The 20,505-nt window shown below is 34.9% G+C and overlaps 1 non-coding gene across 1 annotated transcript; it reads right to left on the bottom strand.

Annotated features, from left to right (window-relative positions):
* Positions 1-10,829: 10,829 nt before the first annotated feature.
* LOC112661544 (U6 spliceosomal RNA) lies at positions 10,830-10,933 on the bottom strand. The gene has a single exon (XR_003137776.1). It is a non-coding gene; the product is annotated as a U6 spliceosomal RNA (small nuclear RNA).
* Between the last annotated feature and the right edge of the window lie 9,572 nt (positions 10,934-20,505).

Here is a 20,505-nt window from a genome sequence, read left to right as displayed (position 1 = left end):
TTAAGAAAATTTAAATGATCATGAATAGATTATTGGAAGAAATATGGACATTCAAGGTGCTGTTGTTGAGACCTCAGAATGCAATGAGAAATTTGGTATTGGAAACTAGAGAAAGATGATTCTTGGTATATAGGGGCAAAACGCTTAGTTGAATAGTATTCTATAGCTATGTAGAAAGCAGAAGTTGTATACAATGAGCTTTGACATTTAGCTCATTGATTTTAACTCAATCCTGGATCCCAGGATCACGCCCTGAGCCGAAGGCAGACGCTCAACCACTGAGCTATCCAGGCATTCCAGATCTTAGACTTTTATTTGGGGAACATATGACTTATTTCTAGAGTTACACAAGGTCCAAGATGGCAAGGAATGTGTCTCAGGAAGGATTTTTACCCAGAGTCTCACCCATCATTGATTTAAACAATTTACATGATGAGATTGGGATTTTTGAGCTGTTGCAATCTAGATGATACTTGGAAGGGTGGTGATGCTATCATGGGTTGAAATGTTTGGGAATATTGGAATGGGATGAATGTATTTTGCATGTGGGATGGACATAAATTTGGAAGCATCAAAAGGAGGATTGTGGTAGCAGAATAACAGGCTCCCAAAGATGTTTATTTTCTAATTGGTGAACCTGTGAATATTTGACTTTACAAGTAAATTGTTTCTACTCCCAACACTTCTGACACCAAATGCATGGGAATTGTTTTGTTTTGTTTTTGTTTTCCCACACCAATAACCAATTCTCAAACTCTCAAAACACCAACCAGGTGTCCTATGATTCAATTCAATTCTGGCACTAAATACCTGGACTTAATGTCAGATCCCACAAGTTTAAGGGCTTAGTCTCACAAGATTACGGTCACTTCAGACACCAGTCTTGAGTATTAGATGGTGCACTTTTGTCTGACCTTGCTACAATGTCAGAGGTTCCCTCTTTTCTTCAGATTTGATCATTTGTTCGAATGGCTCACAGAATTCAAGAACTCTCTTCACTCATGTTTATCAGTTTATTATAAAAGCTAAAATTCAGGAAGAGCCTGAATTTTATACATTAATGAAAGATGTATAGTGGAAGAAGCATAGACTTTCTAGGCTTTCTTCGGGCATGCCACCCTCTCAGGACCTCAAGGCATTCATCAACTTGGAAGCAATCTGAACCCTGTTGTTTGGGGTTTTTATGGGGATTCTATTATACAGGCATGATTGATTAAATTATTGGCCATTAGTGATTAACCTGATTTCCAGTCCCTCATTTCTCCTTGAAATTTAGGAATGGGGATGAGTTTTAACCCTCTAAGCTGTTATGATGGTTCATTTTACATGTCAACTTTATTGGTCTAGAGGATACCAAGATAGCTGGTAAAGCATTATTTTTGAGTGTTTCTGGAAGAGATAAGCACTTCATGCAGTAGAGTACAGACCTATTGCTAGCAATATGAATAGGCATCTTCTTATCCACTGAGGGCCAAAATAGAAGACAAAGGTTAAGGAGGGTGAATTCTCTCTTTCTCCATCTAGAATGTCCATCTTTTCCTGACCTGGGACATTGAAGATCCTGGTTCCCAGGCCTTCGTACTCAAACTAAATTGTACCTGCAACTTTTCTGTTTCTCTAGCCTGCAGATGGCAAACTGTGGGACTTCTCAGCCTTTGTAACTGTGTGAGCCAATTCCTATAATAAATCTTCCTTTATATATAGATCTTCCTCAACTTGCTATGGGGTTATGTCCCAATAACTCATCTTAAATTGAAAATACAGTAAGTCTAAAATGCATTTAATACACTTAAACTACTAAACATTATCGTTTAATCTAGCCTACTATAAATGTGCTCAGAACACTTACATGAGCCTACAGTTGGGCAAAAATCATCTAATACAAAGCCTATTTTATAATACAGTGTTGAATATCTCATATAATTTATTGAGCACTGCACTGAAAGTGAAAAACTAAATGGCTATCAGTATATCGGTTGTTTACCTTTGTGATTGCTTGGCTAACTGGAAGCTGTGGCTTGCTGCTGCTACCTAACATCATGAGAGTATTGTACCACATATTACTCGCCTGGGAAAAATCAAATTTCAAAATTTGAAGTACAGTTTCTATATAATGTATATCACTTTTGCACCATCATAAAGTGAAAACATTTATAAGTCAGGGACATATATATATATATATATATATATATATATATGTAAAAAAAATATATATATATATATTTACACACACACATTCTGTGTTTCTGGAGAACTCTAATACACATGCTTCATTTTTCCTGGGACCAGCCCCTATTCTGAAGCTCTCTAGGGGCCTCAGGCTACCAGTCATCTCATTAGCATAAAACCACAATCTTATAACCCCATAACTCTTATAACTCCGAAGATTCCAAGTACGTGTCAAGAATTGGGAGCAAAGACGAAATATTTATTTATTTTTTCATTTTCACCACATGACAAAAGAGAATTTGCAGATGCAACCAAGTGAAGAATCTTGAAACAAGGGAAATTATTCTGAATTGTCTGGGTGGGCCCATTGTAGTCATATGGGCTCTTACCAGGGAACCAGGGTAAGAAGCAGAGGTGGGAGACAGTGAGAAAGAGGCCATGAGCCAAATGATGTAGGTAGCATCTAGAAGTTAAAAAGGCAAGGAGTAAGTATATTCTTGCAGAGCCTTTGATTCTAGTCTATCCTATGAGAACCCTTATCCCCTGGACTTGGTAAATCATGTTTTTCACATTCCCTATCATTGACCTGGGTCTTGATTCACAGTGAATAAGGCCCAGGATCCCTATGTTTGTCACAAATTCAATTTGATTATCAGCAAAATAAATAAATATTCTTGTAACCATATCTTATTTGTGGGATTAAGTCATCCCAAACATTAACTTTTTTTTTTTTTTTTTGGTTGTAGTTCAAGTTTATTTAAATGATAAATTGAGAGAAGTTACATTAAAAGGTTGTTCTATTTGGAGTCATTTGTTCCTTGGTTATTTTCTATAAATGCCAAAGTTATGTCATCTTGACCTTATCCAGGGTTTAAGAAGGTTCTTTTCTTTTTTTTTTTTTTTTAAATTTTTTATTGGTGTTCAATTTACTAACATACAGAATAACCCCCAGTGCCCGTCACCCATTCACTCCCACCCCCCGCCCTCCTCCCCTTCTACCACCCCTAGTTCGTTTCCCAGAGTTAGCAGTCTTTACGTTCTGTCTCCCTTTCTGATATTTCCCACACATTTCTTCTCCCTTCCCTTATATTCCCTTTCACTATTATTTATATTCCCCAAATGAATGAGAACATATAATGTTTGTCCTTCTCCGACTGACTTACTTCACTCAGCATAATACCCTCCAGTTCCATCCACGTTGAAGCAAATGGTGGGTATTTGTCATTTCTAATAGCTGAGTAATATTCCATTGTATACATAAACCACATCTTTATCCATTCATCTTTCGTTGGACACCGAGGCTCCTTCCACAGTTTGGCTATCGTGGCCATTGCTGCTATAAACATCGGGGTGCAGGTGTCCCGGCGTTTCACTGCATCTGTATCTTTGGGGTAAATCCCCAATAGTGCAATTGCTGGGTCGTAGGGCAGGTCTATTTTTAACTCTTTGAGGAACCTCCACACAGTTTTCCAGAGTGGCTGCACCAGTTCACATTCCCACCAACAGTGTAAGAGGGTTCCCTTTTCTCCGCATCCCCTCCAACATTTGTTGTTTCCTGCCTTGTTAATTTTCCCCATTTTCACTGGTGTGAGGTGGTATCTCATTGTGGTTTTGATTTGTATTTCCCTGATGGCAAACATTAACTTATATAATTCAGTCTGGATTTGTCTGATTTCTCTTGTCACTGGAAATCAGACCTCTAGTCCATACCACTGGCTTTGGTGGTGAATAATTCAGTGAGCTAACATATGAAATCCTTGTATCACTTTCCTGTCTCACACTTGAATCACTTTGCACTGATCTAGGATAAACTGAAAAATTATAAATGGAGCCTTAAAAGCTTGCAGGACCTAGGTCCAGCATGGCTCTTCAATCTCATCTGCCTTTACTTCCTTTGTGAATTTTTACGTGCCAACCACACTGACTGTCTTTTCTTCTCATGTGATAAGACCTCTCAACTCAGGGCCTTTGCACATGCAGTTTTCCTGGCTAGAATATTTTCTCCTCATTATTTTTCCTGGCTTACTCATTTGCCTTTTGATTTTATGGGGAAAGCCTTCCATTATTGTTCAAACATCTTTAATGTTTAGTTAAAGCTTTAGTTATTTTCTCTTTTGAGGCATTGGTTCTAATTGTAATCGGTCAATTATTGCTCTCATCCTCCACTTGATAAAGATAGACACTGTGTCTATCTTAGCCTTTTATTTTTAGCAATTAGCAAAGTACCTACACAGCTTTCAATAATATGGGTCATATATCCTTTTATTAGTGTTCTGAAACTTAAAACAAGTGTGTGAGCCCAATCTATGTAATAACACTTATGACTAAAAAGATTGTGCCTATATTTCTTTTTTTTTAATTTTTTTTTTAATTTTTATTTATTTATGATAGTCACAGAGACAGAGAGAGAGAGAGAGAGAGGCAGAGACACAGGCAGAGGGAGAAGCAGGCTCCATGCACCGGGAGCCCGATGTGGGATTCGATCCGGAGTCTCCAGGATCGCGCCCTGGGCCAAAGGCAGGCGCCAAACCGCTGCGCCACCCAGGGATCCCTGTGCCTATATTTCTTTTTCATCTCAAGGCTTCAAATTCCTCTGTCAATTATTGCATCACATTATGCTAACCACTAAGCAATACTCTCTTTTTTTATAAAATTATAATTTGAAATGATAGAAGAAAATTGGAACAGAGGCAAAAATCTTTGAAAGCTGTATGGGGAATGACCCAGTGAATATAGGGTTATGCTTAAGTCATTCTTTGCTTCAGTAGTAATTATTTTCTTTTCTATATTTGCCCAATGAATAAATATATTTTTTCTATGTAAGACTATTCTGCACATAAGAAATATTTTATTTCAGAAATGAATTAAATTGAGCACATCTCTTAATTCCCCATATGTAGGCAATTTTGTCATTACATATTTATCTCCTGGTTAATAGAAATGGACTTCTATACCTTCTGCTATAATATCTTACATATGTATTAAGTTTTCTCTATACCAAAAGTCTTTATTATTTTTTAAAGTTTTTATTTGAATTCTAATTAGTTAACATACAGTGTAATATTGGTCTCAGGTGTACAATATAGTAATTCAACACCTCCATATAACACCCAGTGTTCTTCACAACAGGTGCACTCCTTCATCCCTATCACCTATTTCCCCCATCATCCCCACTCACCTCCCTTCTGGGAACCATCAGTGTGTTCTCTATAGTCAAAATCCAAAAGTATATTTTAAATAGTTCTTTTTTTCCTCATTAAACTCTTAGTTTTTAGACCTATGGCAAACACTTGAAGTTGAAAAAACCTTGAGATTACCTAATTTTAATATCATATCATACTTAATTAGATTATATCTTCTGTGATAGTATGAGGAGCCCTCAGAAGCTGTTTGGTATAGGAAAATCAGCAAGTTGGTAAACAATGTCATTATAAAAACCTTTCTGAAAGAATGTCTTACTGGAGCTGAAGCCAATTTTGACCATGATGAAAGTAAACCTCCCTTGCCAACTGTTTCATTACTTAACTTGCCTTATAATTAAAATATATTTCCTTATATTTCACATACTCTTTCTCTACTACACATTTAGTTATTTTTATTTGTTACTTAATCTAATAATAACAATTGCTATCTTTTCTCTGTTGTAGACACTAATGATAGTTTGCGCAAATTTTTATCATAATAACATCACTATTGTCCATCCAGTAGAAATTATTCTGGGCTTCCTTCTTGTCTTGAAATATGGCCATATAGTTTATCTCATTTCATTTCATACATAGCTTGCAAAGACAGATTGTATTTTTAATGATTTATGTATATTCATATTGCAATTTTCTTCTGATACTCAGGATATAATTTATGGCTCTGATTGAAGGGCACCTTCCATTTAGTTATGCCTCAGGTGAAACAATGTAGATGCTCACTACTTTTCCTTGATTTGAGATATCCTCTGATACTTAAATAGAAAAGTCTGAATTCAAATGTCTTACTTATCTTTAAAGCTAAGTTTAGTTTATCATCTAGAGGATGTCAACAAGGTATATCTTATTAATAATAATTTTGATATATCTTTCTGCCCCTTTAGATGAAACCAAATCAAAGGAAGCAAACTGGAATAGGAGAGGGAGAAGTAAAATATCTAGCATTTATACCCATGATATACTTCTCAAGTGTAAGAAAATCTCATAGGAGTTTGAAAGAGACCTCTTTTTTTTTTTTTATTAATGTCTATAGTTGATTTATAGTTTTAACAAGCTCAAGGAATCCTTCCACATGGCTGCAGCATACAGTGTGGTTTTTAAAACTCCAAGTGAAAAACCATAAGCCTCTGGAGAAATGACTCTGGATTTTAATAGAATCACACTTGGGGAAATTCATTCATGAAGTTTTTACTAATTCCTACAGAAAATATTCAGGGGATGTTGATTGGTGATATGTTCCCTTTCTAATCGCACCATTAATACATAACTGATCTTCCACCAAGCTATAGTCAATTGGCACCAACTAGGAACTATCCATACATATCAAACGATGAATGGATAGTCTGAATAAATTAATTATTTCGAATGCCTTTTATATATAAATTCTATTAACTTCACAAGCAATAGGAATGTGTTTTTCCTATTTTACCCACCTGATATATAAAGCTGTGGGTTTATTTCTTCTTAAGTAAACCTCCAGCAGTGCCCCCAGAAGCACTGGTTTGGGAAGAATTGAGAATTCTGTTTCAGCTGTGCCCGACATCTCCATTCTTCTGCTGCCGATTGAAGCCAAAAGAAGATGAGTAGAGTCCTTTCCCTTATAGGCTGCCATCTTATTTTTCCTTACCTACCCCTTTGCTTTACCTGTGCCACCAAGCAGCCCCTGTTGACCTCACCAAAGTCTTTGCACTAATTTCTTCATATTCTGGGCTTGATTCGCCTCAGTTTTGTGACAAATTCTGAAGCAAAAGTATAAATAGCTTTGGAATGGTTAGAATTTTTATTTCAAGATTAATTTGAATTTTAAATTTAATATAAATAAGGTAAATTTCAACATTTTGAAAACCAAATTGTTTCTAGTTATTGAGGTTTATAAAACACTGAAATTTATTTTTATACATAAAAGTAAGAAGGAATTTAATTTTATAAAATCTGTTCTACACTCAAATATTTCAATGCTGGGTGCAGGTATTCCTGAACTTCCCTTTAATCTGGTCTTGCAAAATATTCACGGGTTGCTGGTTGAGGAAAGGCATTTTATGAGAAGCTCTGCATCTGTTTCTTTTGGACACTCCTTAGCACAGAGCACAAAGCTATACACTTTTGACAAGCACCAGCTGAAGAATTTATTAAATGTATGATGCCAGACTACATGGAAATTTAGAAAACAGTTCTTTCTTTTTCATTTAGTCTTCTAAATTTGTAATCAGCAGCTTTTAAATGACGTCTAGCTTGGTTTGTGGCATTTTTAAAGTTTCAGTACAGAAAAAGGATTATGAGTATCTTTAGTTGTAAACATGACAAGTATAGACTTTTTGAATTCAGCAAAGTGTGGAAGTAATAGGGCAATAAATTACTACTAAGTAGCTAGATTAAAAAAAAAAGCATACACACAAACAAAACTGAGCACTGCATTGCAGAATCCTACTGTGATCTTTTCTTTTTTCTTTCTTTTCTTTTTCCTTTTTTTTTTTTGAATAATATATGTGCAATCATTCTCCCCAGAACTATCACAGCTTGAGTTGAAATAATCGCTCTAATTTGTATGGCAAAAAAAAGCACCCTTATTTGTGCTGATAAAATGCAACTCATGGCAACTCCAATCCTGTGGTTTTAATGTGATTCAAAAAGCTGTCTGCAATAAAGGAATGTATTAGAGATGCTAAAAGCTGATACGATTTTGTTTTTGTTAAGTTTTGGAACAATTTAGCTGATGGAGTAAAATGTGCACTAGATTTTCTGATAAGTAATTTTCCATTCACCTAAATTTATTTCCAGATCCAGAAGTTTTATTTTGTGAAGATTCGTGAATGCATGAAGTACTTATGGGCTTCTGGTACCGTGTGTTGGATGAAATTTGTTTGCATGAACCTCTGACAAATGGCAATGCAAAGTTGTCAAAAGATGGCAAATAAAGAAGCTGGTTTGTTTGACTAAAGTGAAATATTTCTGGATATAATTATTCACCTGTTTCAAAGGACATGCAAAGAACAGAAACCATAAGGAGAGTTTATTTGCCAGGCACTAATATGTACACCAAAACCCAGAAATAACAGTTTAAACATATCTGGGATTTCAAGTTTTGGGGTCTTTGATGTGTATAAGCCCTTGTATCCTTCTAGAAGTCCTTTATATCAGGGAAGGCACTTAAGAATTTCAGGGCTTTGAAAAGTCAAATGGTTCTGATCATCTTCTAACAAAGTTCTGTCCTAATAGTCCCATTTGAATGGTTTTTATTTCATGTCCTCCTCCCACGGGCTCACCCTACAGGAATTTCCCCCATATCTCTTATCTCCTATGACATTTGTATAATCTACCTACTTTTATGCATGTTGCCGATTTTCTGTCTTTCCCACTAGATTGTAAGCTCCGCGGGGCAGTCTTTTTGTTTACCATTGCCCAAACCTGTGCCAGTCAATGTTTAATAAAGAATGGTCAAAAAAAAAAAAAAAAAAAAAAAGAATGGTCAAGTGAAAGGCACCCGGGTGGCTCAGTCAGTTATGCATCTGATTTTTCATTTCCACTCAGGTCATGGTCTCAGGGTCCTAGGATGAAGTCGTGCATTGGACTCTGCTCAGCAGAGGATTCTCTCTCTTTCCCTCTACATACACACTTTCTCTCTAAAACCAACCAACCAATCAATCAATCTATCTTAAAAAGAAGTGGTCCAGTAAAAAGGTCAATTCCTAGAGCCACAGACGAGCAAAGTCCAGCATTTTGCTGTAAAGTTAGTAGTCAGGCTTCCAAATCCTGAAAGCTGGCTGGTCATTGGGAAAACCCAAAGCAGTGTGTTAGGGGTGGAAAAGAAACCTTGAGTGATGTTTGTTCAATTCTTCTGTCCCAGGGAAAGGAAGACCCAGGAATGATAGTGGATGCCTGAGAGGAACAGGCCTTCTGGGGTCCACAGGATGCAGACTTTTCAGATCTCTCCTGGAAAGTTAAGTTGGGGGAGAGGTCCTCCTATTACAGACTGCTTGTCTCCATAGTTTTGCTTCCAGTTCTGATATTTTAAAGCTAGACAATTCGAGTGCATACAAAAAGGGCCTGAGCCCTGTGGATCCCCCAGATGACACCTGCCCCACATGACAACTGCTGTTGTTCCAGGCACATTACTCATTAAAGCACCAAAGCTGACTTGTAATATGGGATCTTCTACTAGATAACATTGCAAAAACACAAGTATTTAGAATTAACTTTTTGTTTTTCTGATTAAAAATTTTATTTTAAAAAACTAGCAAAGGCAAAAGAGTAGTAAAAATTAAAAATAATAAACCCTTAAAAATTACTAGAGCATAGTTAACAAACAATGCTACATTAGTTTCAGGTGTACAGCAGAAGATACAGCTTCTCTATAAGTTATAATATGCTCACTGCAAGGGTAGCTGCCATCCGTCACCATCCAACCTTATTATAATACCTATATTTCCTATGCTCCACCTTTTATGCTCATGGCTAACTCATTCCATAACTGGAAGCCTGTATCTCCCACTATTCCTTTACCCATTTTGCTCATTCCCCACCTCAACTCCCACTCTGGCATCCATCAGTTTGTTCTCTGTATTTATCTGTCTGATTCTGCTTTTTGTTTGCTTATTTATTCCTTTGTAAAACCCCTAACTTTAATTCAGACATCTCAGAGGAAACATGATTAAAATTTGATGACATACACAAGATAGTTGAGATTATACTAATTTACACAATCTTGTCTGTTCTTCTGATTAATTTTATATCATGCATACATTCCAATATGAGAAAAAAAACATTTTTTATGATTGTGTAGTATTGAAAACCATGGATTTAGTATAATATTTTAACTATTCCCCTACCTTGGAGAACTATTATTAAAATATTGCCTGAATCTTTTATAAAATATATATTTTTAAGATTTTATTTTTTTATTTGAGAGAGAGAGAGAGTATGTATGCATGGGTTGGGGATGGGGTGGGAGGGAGGGGCAGAGAGAATGGGGGAAACAGATTCCTCACTGAGTAAGGACTCTGATGCAGGGCTGAATCCCAGGACCCTGAAATTATGATCTGAGACGAAAGCAGACACTTAACAGAGTGAGCCAGTGATCCACCCAGGTGCCCCTATTACCTGAATCTTTGGTTATTTATTTCCTTAGGGTAGATTCCTCAAAACAATTATATAGTAATTTCTTTATATATATAATATTTATTATAAATAAATATTTATAATATTTATATTTCTATATAAATGTATATATTTATTTATTTACTGAAGTTCAATTTGCCAACATATAGTATAACACCCAGTGCTCATCCCGTCAAGTGCCCCCCTCAGTGCCCATCACCCAGTCACCCTATCCCCCCCGCCCACCTCCCCTTCCACTACTCTGTTCCTTTCCCAGAGCTAGGAGTCTCTCATGTTTTGTCACCCTCTCTAATTTTTCCACTCATTTTCCCTCCTTTCCCCTATAATTCCTTTCACTATGTCTTAAAAACTATGGTATCCTTCATGAATTTGCATGCCATCCTTGCAGAGGGGCTATGCTAATCTCTGTATTGTTCCAATTTTAGTATATGTGCTGCCGAAGTGAGCACTACAATAATTTCTAATACATTTTTGACACTTGCAATGTGGTTGAAAATTTTCATCTACTGTTTTAGTTGCATCCCACATGTTTAAATATGAACTATTTTTATTTTTATTTTATTATTTAAAAAAATATTTTATTTATTTATTCATGAGAGACATAGAGAGAGAGGCAGAGACATAGGCAGAGGGAGAAGCAAGCTCCCTCTGCAGAGCCTGCTGTGGGACTCGATCCCAGGTCTCTGGGATCGCAACCTGAGCGGAAGGCAGATGCTCAACTGCTGACCCACCCAGGCATCTCATGAACTATTTTTATGATCACTGAGATCATAATTTCTAATTTCCCTTTTGATTTCTTATTTTATTCATGTGTTATTTGAAATACAGTTCCTTATTCCCAAACATGTAAGGATTTTTAGTAAACATTTAGATATTGACTCTTAGATTAATTGCACTTTAGTCGTAGGACATGCTTTGCATGTTTTAAATTCTTTAAAGTTGTTGACAATTGTTTTATGGCTTGGCATATGGTGAATATTTAAATGCTGTGTACATATTCAAATAAATATGTATAAATTAGTGTAGTTTCTATATACATAGGTAGGTCCTATACATACCAGTTAGGTTAAGCTTGTTGATCATAATTTTCAAATATTTTATTTTATTGTTAATGAGTATTGCTTATTCTATTGATTATAAAAGACTCAGATTATTTCCAACTATGAATATAGATATGTTATTTTCTCCTTAAATTCTATCAAGTTTTGCTTTATTATTTTAAGGCTAAATTAATAGATGCATAGGCATTAAGAATTGATTTGTTTTCTGACAGAGCCAGAACCAGGATGAATCAATTGAGGTGCTTAGGATACATCATTTTAGGGAGGTTCTCATGCTCAGAGTCATACAAGTACAGAATTGGTAACTGAGAGTGAGTCCTTTAAATGATGTGCCAGGTGCCTCACTTACTTCACCTTGTCCCAGTCTAGACTCCCCTAAATTAAAATGTTATCATTATGATGTTCTCTTGCTCCTCTTTCCATCTACTGTTATCATTTTATTTTCCTTAAAGGCCTTTTGATTTCTCTTCTTATCTTTTTAATTTCTCTATTCTTTTATTTAGGTGTGTTCTATAAAGTAAAACTTTGCTTTCTGAAATTTTTGTTTTCCATATGACAAATCTTTAGCTTTTGAGTATGGAAATCATTTATAGTCAGTATATTTACTCATAATTTGTTCCAATTTACCCTCTTATTATTGGTTTGCTATTTATATCATCTGATCTATCTTTCCTTTTTTTGTCTTCATTTGTAAGGTTTTTTCTATCACTCTATATTTCCTCCCTTGACTAGTTAGTAGTTACATTGTCAGTCTTAGTTGCTCTTTTGTATCTTTTGAAGTAAGTAATATGTCTTTTTCTCTGATTACTTTCAGAGTTTTCTTTTGACTTTGTTTTTCAGCATTAGATGTGCTTTTTAAAATTTATCTTGTATGTTATTAAATATGTGGTATGATATCCTTTGCTGTCTTTTCAAATATTACCTCTGTTCCAACTTACTCCTCTGATTCCAAGATTCCAATTTATATGTATTTTGTGTATTAGATCTTTTCTACATTTTTTCATTTGTTCCTCTGTGCTTCCTTCTGGAACTTAGATGAGGAGTAATTATCTAGGATCCATGGGCCACACTTTGAAAACTGCTCTCCTACGGTGCTACCCTCAAAAATAAACAGCTCTCCTTTCTTAATGGGCTCTGAATCTTAATGGTTTTTCTTCCTAGCCCCATGAGTCTTTAGAACACACTGTTCATTTTCTTACTTTGTATGAGACCCTACATTATGATGAACAGATTCCCTTATGAAAACACAAAGAGAAAAGTTTTATTTCTCTAGATATTCTTCTTCTTGGATTTCAACTACATAATACCTCACCATCTCTTTAGTTCTACCTGCTTTACATATGTTTAATCATTTTCTTTAGCTCGTCCTGTTGTTCTTTTGGAGAGGCCAGTTCCAATTCCCTGTTCAGATAATATTGATAGCAGATCCTCGTCCGTTTCATTTTGAATTAAACTTTTCACCATCATCTTTAAAGCAAGAGTAATCTGAAAGTAAAAATGTGATTATTTTAAAACGTTTTATTAAGACATTTAAAATATGCACAGCTTTAGAATAGAGAATTTTCATTTCGGACATTTCTGTAATGAGGGGTACACATCATCTCCATAGTTAAATTTGTCAGTAAATAAAAATGATACTCCATACCACTTTATATGACCAGTGTTTATATTTATATAGCATAGGCAAGGTTAAGTCTAAAAAAATGCTTTTAAGTATTACTTTTAATTCATTACCTTGTACATTCATTTGAAAATATTTTCCTACTGAGAAAAAACTTAAAATGGAAAATTTTACACATATAACGGAAAGATATATACCTTTTTAGATCAGTTTCTATCATGGTTCCTTAAAATTCAGGAAAGTGATGCCCTAATATAGCTAAATGGTATTAATGTTTGCTATTTTTAGTTCTTTCAAGATTGAAAGACTTTAATTCTAAGCTGATAAAAATTGCTAGTTTAATTATGGAATAGCTGAAATACAGAAAAGCCTTATTAATTTAGAGTCCATTAATACAGAATTTGAGATAATTTGAAAGGCAAGAGTGCTATTCATGCAATTTACGGATAAATAATTTTCACAAGTAAGTTAAGTATAAAGATTTTATAGGGACTATTTACTATTCTAAGAGAAAGAATTTTTAGCCACATTAACAACATCAATTTGCTGAGTTAATTCAGAAAGATTTTTATCTGTACATTACTGAAGATCCATTAGGTTCAGACTTTATTAGCATAGTTCATTATGCCTTCTACATGTAATATAAAGCCTCTTCTTTTTAATATTCTAGAATTTCTTCTTTTCTTCGCATAGAGCAACCATGCACCTTTCTACCCCAAGTATACAAACCAGTCTTCTATATGCATTGGATTAGTGTGTTTAATATTAGGCTTAATATCAAATAAAGCAACATCTGACCAAAAGTAGTCAAGTAAATGTAAAAAAGTAAATAAATATACACTTACAGTTATATGTCATCATGTGGAAACCAACTGGTAGATCAAAATTATCAGCTAATCTAATCAGATAAACAAAGAATCTATCTCAGCTATATTTACTTACAGACACCAAGGGGAAGCTAGAGCAAGCTAACAGTCAATTGAGGATTGAGGCTTGCAGGGCCATACTAGAGTCCCTTTTAAGCCATTATTATATCGTTAAGGAGTTTTAAATCTCATCCATCTCATGTCATTTATGTAGTCAACTAACTTTATAAAAATACATGGAACATTCTTAGTTTTAGGCAATATAAAAAGACCAGTTTTTTAAAAAAAATAGTAAGTTAAGGATAATGAAGGAAGAATATGGTAACTATTTACAAAATAGTATAACTTTTGACAAAGAAAAACTTAAAAGAACATAAGCAAAAGTATATTAAGACTCATCAAGGGAGTGCTTGGGTGGCTCACAGATTAAGCATCTGCCTTTGGCTCTTGTCATGATCCCGGAGTCCCAGGATCAGCCTGAATCAGGCTCCTTACTCAGTAGGGAGTCTGCTTCTCCCTCTGCCCCAAAATGGGCTCATACTCTCTCTCTCACACTCTCAGTCTCTCTCAAATAAAGAAATAAAATCTTTTTTAAAAGACTCATCATAAAGTTTTATCATCTGGGGTAGATAATACATCAACACACAATAAGATGTGTTTCTATTAATATAAATACATTATCACCAGTAAGTGACAGATTAAAATGCTCAGTAATAAAATAAAATTATAAAGTAACTGGGAATAATTTAAAATTGGCCATAAATGTTTTCATATATATGAAGGACACATAAGACTCTATAATGAAGTCAACTTTACCCAAATAAATCTTTAAGTTAAATGCTACTCCAAAGGATATTCTCATTCTAATATTATTTATTGCTTATGTTTACGTAGTCACATAGTTTTTATTCACTAATTAACAACACCCCCCCCCCAAATTTATTTAGCACATTGTATATCCTAGTAACTCCTTTGCATGCAAAGGACACTGTTAATGAGATAGAAAATGTTCTTGCTTTTATAGGTATGTTTTCCCCCCAAGATAAGACAACAAAACATCAACAGTGAAAAAATAAACCAGAAAAAAAAGTGATAAAGTAATCAGATGTGGTAAGTGTTATACCAGGAACCACCATCCTGTGATATGCTAGAAATTGGGGTTGCTTTCAGCTGGGGAAGTCAGAGGGATCTTCAGGTACACCTCCCCTCAGTGACATGTTACAGGATTTGTCACTCAGACTTCAGGTCATGCAGATTCCTCACATAGTCATAAGGGATAGTTAAGAATGGTGACGTATTTTGAGGGCAGATCAAATGAACAGATCTTGTTGATCAAATGAATGACGAGGAAAAGAGAAATCAGGGATAAATCCTAGAGTTTTGTCTCATGATAATAGATGGTTATAGATATTGAATCCCCCATTTGATATGAAAAGATTCACCTAAGTGGCACTGCATACACAGCCTCATTACTTTTGTGCTGTTTGCAAAGCTTCTAGAAAGAGTTGCATATATTTGCTTCCAATATACTCTCATACTCTCTGAACCAGTTTGTCTCCATAGTCACTGTTGTGGCTCAGGTGAGGAGAGTCTTCTCCAGTGCCAAATCCAAAGATCAAGTCTCACTTGTCAGCAATGGACACAGTTGGACACATCTTCCTTCCTGAAACTCTTTTCATTTGGCTTTCAAAATGTGACTGATCTGGTTTTCTCTCATCACACTGACACTAAGAAGGGAAAGTCTATAAAGGGTTCCAAAATATGGGAAGCAGAACTATGTTCTGGAGATTTCTTGAATAAAACATATATGTATACATTCAATAATTTGGAGAATGAGTAGGTTTGGGAGGATGGTATTTTTTTTTTTTTTTTGTCCTTTAAATTTGTCAAGGAATGTTTATAGCTCAGAATATGGTCTATCTTGGTGAATGTCCCATGCAAGCGTGAAAGAATGTGTATTCCGCTCTTGTTGGATGACGTTATCTATAGATGTCAATTATATACAGTTGGTTGATGGAGTTGTGGAGTTAAACTATGCTTTCTGATTTTCTAATCCTGGGAATATGTCCATTTCTTTTTTTTTCTTTTTTTTTTTTAATTTTTATTTATTTATGATAGTCACAGAGAGAGAGAGAGAGAGGCAGAGACACAGGCAGAGGGAGAAGCAGGCTCCATGCACCGGGAGCCCGATGTGGGATTCGATCCCGGGTCTCCAGGATCGCGCCCTGGGCCAAACAAAGGCAGGCGCCAAACCGCTGCGCCACCCAGGGATCCCAATATGTCCATTTCTGATAGAAGGGTAAACAAGTCTCCAACTATAATCGTGGATTCATCTATTTCTCTTTAATGTCATATCAGATTTTACCTCATGTATTTTGATGCCATGTGTTAGATGCCTACACATGAAGGACTCCATATCTTCTTGGAGAATTGGCCATCTTATGCCTCTCTTTATCTCTGATAATTTCCCTCGTTTTGAAATCTGTTGTGCCTGAAAATAATATAGTTACTTGTGTTTTCTTTTGATTAGTGTTAACATAGTGTATCTTTCTCCATTTATCTACCTTTAATCTATACGTGTCTTTATATTTACAGTGAATTTTTTATAGACAACTTAGAGTTAGGTCTTGGTTTTTGATCTTCTCTGACAGTCTCTGTCTTTTGATTGGTGCAATTAGACCATTGGCTTTCAAAGTGGTAATTGATATAGTTTGAATAATATGTACCATATTTGTTACGGTACTATATTTTTTTAACATTGCTTATTCTTTCTATTTTTATCTTCTACTCTTTTTTCTGCCTTTTGAGGCTTTCAATATTTTATATGATTTCATTTTCTTTTGTTTCTTAATATATCAGTTATACTACTCTTTCTTCTTTTTTTTTAGTGAGTATCTTAGAGTTTGCAATATATACTTAAAATGGATCAAAATTCACCTTCAAATAACATTATACTGCTGCTTCATGAGTAATGTAAGTCCCTTCTAATGACAAATAATCCTCAATCCTCATTCCTATTCCTTATGCAATTGCTTTTATTCATTTCATTTACAAAGAAGCATATATGATATATAAATAAGCATAGATAATTAAATATATTCTTGACATTAGTATTTTGAACAAACTGTTATTGTTAGATCAATTAAGAATAAGAAAAAAATTTATTTTACCTTCATTTATTTCCCCTTCTCTCACGTCCATAGATTTGAGTTTCTAACCTGTATCATTTTCATTCTCTCTAACAAACTTATTTTAATATTTCTTTCAAGGCACTTCCATTGACAACAAATCTCATTTTTTTTTGGTGTGTGTGTGGAAGCAGGGAGTCAAGGCAGTTTATTAGCCCCTGAGCATCTCCCAAATTCTCTCAATTTTTGTTTCTCTGAAAAAGTCTTTATTTCTCCTTCAATTTTTTTCTCCTTCAATTTTTAAACATATGTGGGTTTTTTTCTTCCCTTCCCTTAACACTTTCAATATTTCTCTATTCTCTTCTTCCTTGCAATAATTTCTGAGGAAAAGTCAGAAATTACAATTCTCATCTTTGCTCCTCTGTAGTTTTAGTCCTCTGGTTTCTTTCAGAATTTTTTTTTCTTTGACTTTCCATAGTTTGAAGATGATATGGCTAAGTGTAGTTTTTAAAGCATTTATCCTGTTTGGTGTTTTCCGAGATTTGCAGTTTGTGGTTTAGTGGCTGATATTATTTCATGGAAAATTTTCAGTCAATATTGTTTCAAAGATTTCTTCTGTCCTTTTCTCTCTTTCTTCTTTCTGGTATTCCTATTATTTTATCCATTGAAGCCCATAGCATATTAATCATAGTTGTTTCAAATTCTCCGTCTGATGTTGGGGAAAGGGAAGTTTTCTATAGCTTTTTTATTATTACTACCAATTATTATTATTATTATTACTTTAGTTCTCAGTCTTATAGTGAGCTATACCTCTGGACTGTGAGCTTCAGATGTATTTCTCAGATTTTTTTCTCCCCCCTTAGATGTGACAAAATGGCTAGAGAGGGCTAGAGTTCACTGTTTACTTTCTCCTGTGTGGAAAGCTAAAGCTGGCTAGAGTTGAAATTTCTCTTCTCCCCAAGTCAGCCAGGCTCTGATAAAACCCCAGCAGGTGGAATAGTTCATCCTGAAGGTGGCTTTGTTAAAAACAGAATGTGGGGTGACTGAGTGGCTCAGGCAGTCAACCATCTTCTTTTGGCTCAGGTCATGATTCAAGGGTCCTGGGATAGAGCCCTGTATCCAGTGCAGAGTCTGCTTCTCCCTCTTCTTCTGTCCCTCTTCCCTCCCACTCTGTACTCTGTCTCTCCTTCTAAATAAATAAATAAATAAATAAATAAATATATAAATAAATAAATAAAATCTGAAGAAGAAAAAGAAGAAGAAGAAGAACAACAACAACAACAACAACAACAACAACAGAATGGTCTGGGATATCTCAAAATGATCCTTTTTCCTGAACACTGCTAGAAGCACAAGGGGATTTTCCCATGATCTTCACTGTGAGAACCTGACTCAGTTCTTGGAAGTAAAACTCTCAAAACTGTGTGGGGTGCCCCTATGACTGGGTCCCTGTGAAGTTTTTAGCTCTCAGACTTAACCATTCTAAGCTACCAGCAATTAATCTACTATAGTTCAGGTTTTCCTATTGCAGCATTGGTTCCTGTTGAGATTTCAGTTTATAAATGTCTGCTTTGCTAACTTGTGATTCTCCATATTCACCTTTTATTCTCTCCAATCTCGGGGACATCAGTTTGTCCTGTGACCTCATTTCTCTTATGGATCTAAGAAGAGTTATTGATTATTTCAGTTTGTTCAGCTTTTTATTATTTATTGGTGAAACATACTGGCTATTTCTAAGTTTTTATCTGTGGAATCAGAGAAACCCCCCCCCTTTTTTTTGAGGAAAGAAAATTTCCTTACAAAAAGTGGTGGCAGGTTTCCCATATTTGATAACTATCTGCAATAAAATCATAAAGCTTTCTGGTTCCAAAAAAATCAGATTTCTCTCTTTAGTAATTATAGGATGAAATATCTTAATCTCCTGATAAACAGAAATCATCAATATTTTAAAATAGTAATAGCTAAATAAATATTAATAAAACCAGTAATAATGATAGCTAAAAGTTTTTAAACTAGTAATGCAAGAATGTTAATATAAAAGCAGTTAGAAATATCATATCACATTTGTAAAGACTTTGTTTCTGTAGTGGTAACATTTAGTTTATATCCTGATTTTAAATCTACAGGAAAAAAAAAAAGGGTAGTTGCTCAATGTAACAAAGGTTTTATATCTAAAACCAAAATTCAACGTACACATTTTATAGGAAAGTTAAGGAAAATAGATTAACTATACATTAATTTTGTATAAAACAAATTATAAATTTAAGGTTATTATAAAAATGTTAACATTAGGAAAATTTGATTTACCATGTGATATAAGATTTTGATAATTTTGAAAGGTAATATTCACTAATCCATTAGAAGACAGCTGATATTTTCATAAAGAAAGGTTAAGGGATATTGGAATAAATGGAGAAAAAGTTTTGTTTATATCTTCAATATCAAAATAAAAACAATTTACATTATGGGTTAAATGTAAATAAGCAAAAAGATTAGAAGACATGAAATATTTAACATACAGTAGGAAATCTTATTTACTTACCTTTGTTATGTTACGTGGATCAGAAAAGTGAATATTATCATGTCCAAATATATGCATTGGGGAATTTTTTTTTCTGTATAAGTTTTTATTGGAGTTCGATTTGCCAACATATAGAATAACACCCAGTGCTCATCCTGCCAAGTGCCCTCCTCAGTTCCCGTCACCCAGTCACCCCCACCCCCCACCCACCTCCTCTTCCACCACCCCTTGTTCACTTCCCAGAGTTAGGAGTCTCTCATGTTCCATCACCCTCTCTGATATTTCCTACTCATTTTCTCTCCTTTCCCCTTTATTCCCTTTCACTATTTTTTATATTCCCCAAATGAATGAGACCATATAATGTTTGTCCTTATCCGATTGACTTACTTCACTCAGCATAATCTCCTCCAGTTCCATCCACATGGAAGCAAATGTTGCGTATTTGTCGTTTCTAATCGCTGAGGAATATCCCACTGTATACATAGACCACATCTTCTCTATCCATCATCTGTCAATGGACACCGAGGCTCCTTCCACAGTTTGGCTATTGTGGACTTTGCTGCTATCAACACAGGGTACAGGTGTCCCGGAGTTTTACTGCATCTGTATCTTTGGGGTAAATCCCCAGCAGTGCAATTGCTGGGTCTCAGGGCAGATCTATTTTTAACTTTTTGAGGAACCTTCACACAGTTTTCTAGAGTGGCTGCACCAGTTCACATTCGCATTGGGGAATTTATTTAATTTATTATCATGCAGTCATTAAAAGCAAAGGTCATGAAAACACTGTAGATGTTTTAAGCAAGCAACAAAACTCAAAATAATGT

This window comes from Canis lupus, chromosome 18 (assembly GCF_003254725.2).
Source record: "Canis lupus dingo isolate Sandy chromosome 18, ASM325472v2, whole genome shotgun sequence".
NCBI classification, from domain to species: Eukaryota; Metazoa; Chordata; class Mammalia; order Carnivora; family Canidae; genus Canis; species Canis lupus.
Note: the sequence above shows the minus strand (reverse complement) of the source record. Positions and strands in the feature narration are given on the sequence as shown.